The following is a 2464-nucleotide window of genomic DNA, read 5'->3' as shown; positions in this document are numbered from 1 at the left end:
CAGGTGGGGGGTGTGGGGGCAGAGATCCGGAATCCAGTTCGGGGCCGCCGAGCCTTCCTTGAAAGCGGTCTCCGTCCCGCCCGGAGTCTACTGGGTGATGTTGGGGACCCCGGGGTCTGACGCCGGGCGCCTCCCCTCCCGCGCCCTCGCGGCGACGTCGTGTCCTCACGCGGCCGCCTCGGGAAGGCGCGTCTCCAGGGCAGCTCTGAGGGGCGGCGGGGCCGGGCCGGGCCGACTCGCTCCGGGACTTGCGGGCCTGGCGGCCCTCGGAGCGTCTGGTGCGGACTCTTGTTTTGGAGGGAGCGGGGAGGGAACGTCCTTATGAAAGCGGTCCTTGGGAGGACAGGTGACCTCCCGAAGGCCCAACGCCTCCCACAGCTCAGGGGAAAATGTCACTCCCGTGGGAAGCCCGCAGAAGACGAGCCTTTCGCCGGCTCCCTGGTGGTCTAGTGGCTAGGATTCGGCGCTTTCACCGCCGCGGCCCGGGTTCGATTCCCGGTCAGGGAATTGCCTTTTGCGCGGGAATCTTCCTTTCCTAAAACCCGGAGGTGTGGCGTGCGGTGTGCGCCCCGCACGGCTCGGACTGTTCATCTCCCGCGCCGGGGGGTGGGGACGGCGGGCCGCTTTTCAGGGCGCACGCACTTGGCTTGCTGGCCTCCAGGTCCGCCGCCCGCAGAGGTGACTTCAGAGCTTCTAAGCAGCTGGCTCGTGTTTACGCTACGCGGCAGAGGTTCAAAACCCTGTGGGGCCGCCCCAGGGGCGCAGAGCAGGCTGAGCCCCCGAAAAACCCAGCTCTGCAGGCCAAGCCAGGGCGCGCTGTTCGCGTGTACCCCAGACACCGGCCGGTGGGCCCAGCTCCTCAGCTCAGTTCGCGCAGAAAAGGCTTACTTACTACGCGTTCGGAAGCCACGCCAGGACCGATACCCGCGAGGAGGGTTGAGAGGAAAGGGGAGCGCCGGGACGGGAGCGGGTCCTCCTCGAAGGCTGTCCCACTCGCGGATTAAGCGGTGTAGGGAGGTGACGCTAACTGACCCAACAGAGGCAGCAAGGGAGGCGTGCCCTAAATGGAAAACTGGTATAGCTTCCGCAAGCCGAAGGTAGGGGTAAAAATCAACAAACACCAGGATGCCAAAACGATGATCCCACAGTCAAATCCCACCGTTTCTCCGCGGGCTGTTGCATTTAAACCCTGTAGACTCTACCAGGCACCGGGCACATTTTCTTTTTTCCCTTCGACACTGGCTCCGAAGACCTGTTGGGGTAAACGCGACGTCTTCTGTGAGGCACGAAGAGAGCGAGCGAGGGCCGGGAGAGGTGCCGCGGAGCGAGGCTGCAGGGGCTGCGGGGCGGTGGGTGCGGAGCCGCTGCTGAAAGGCGGACGGTCCGAGCGGCGAACTCGTGGGTTCTCGGGAGGCGGGTGTGTGTTGGGGGGGCGGGGGCGCAAGGGGGTCGCTTGAACTCCTTTCGGGAGCGGTTTGGAAGAATGGCGAGGGTTGGGTGGAGGGGAAGGTGGTGACCCTGAGCGTACCAGGGAGGGAAGGAAGGCTGCCGAGGTGGGTAGGGGGGAAACCTTGGTAGGTAGGGAGACTATAGTTTTGATGGTGGTTTTTCACAACGAGTTTCGTCCGTTACATCCTGAGTGCTCTTGACCCTGTGGTCGTTTTTAGGCCCCATATGGGTCTTTCCTCCTGGGGTTGTCAATGGGGGCACCAAAATTGCCTTTTCCCCTTTTGTTCATACTCAGACCCGGGGCTTTGGCACAGTGTGGCATCAAGAGGCTGCTTTTTAAGAGACGTTCCGTGTTGAGAAGCATGGATGATGGTGTTGGAGGTACAGAACGCCACCCGGTTCCAGCAAGCGGCCCCGGAAGCTTCTCTGGTGATTCACTCCAAGAAGTCCAGGAATTTTAAATTCATCCCTGCCATCTGGGTAATGAATGATAAAGGTAGAGTTTTCAAAGTAAGAGAATACAAATCTATTTCATTTCCGATTACAAGATGGTTTTTGTTTTTGTTTTGTTTTGTTTTGGGGGGTTTTTTGGTGTTTTGTTTTGTTTTTTGGTGTTCTTTGATTTGTTTTTCCTTAAGCTTGATCGGTTCCTTAAAAAAAAAAAGAGAGGGCTTAAAGGTAGATGGCAGGCTTGGCACTAACATTCGCAGGTGCCCATGCAAAAAGTAAAAACAGAGGCATCAAAGCTCCTTCCGCTCCTAGGTGGATTGCCAGGATAGCTTCTTTTGTTTTCTGTTCCAGGACCTTGAGGGCTAGGAACACAGAAATGGACATTTTCAGTCCCATCTAGTCCTGCCCCTTCAAGTCCCAGGGCTCTTTGGACACGGCGGCCTTGGTACTACAAACATTATAAAGAAAAGGAAAGTTTAAAACGCCCACGAGAATAAATAAATTGAGTAAGCAAGCACACAAGCAAGCAGGCGCCTGGCTGGCTGACTCGGTTTAGCCTGGGACT

General features: G+C 58.1%; 1 non-coding gene across 1 annotated transcript; it reads left to right on the top strand.

Annotated features, from left to right (window-relative positions):
* Positions 1–435: 435 nt before the first annotated feature.
* TRNAE-UUC lies at positions 436–507 on the top strand. The gene has a single exon. It is a non-coding gene; the product is annotated as a tRNA-Glu (tRNA).
* Positions 508–2464: the final 1957 nt, after the last annotated feature.

Source organism: Neomonachus schauinslandi, unplaced genomic scaffold (genome assembly GCF_002201575.2).
Source record: "Neomonachus schauinslandi unplaced genomic scaffold, ASM220157v2 HiC_scaffold_823, whole genome shotgun sequence".
Taxonomy (NCBI): Eukaryota; Metazoa; Chordata; class Mammalia; order Carnivora; family Phocidae; genus Neomonachus; species Neomonachus schauinslandi.
Note: the sequence above shows the minus strand (reverse complement) of the source record. Positions and strands in the feature narration are given on the sequence as shown.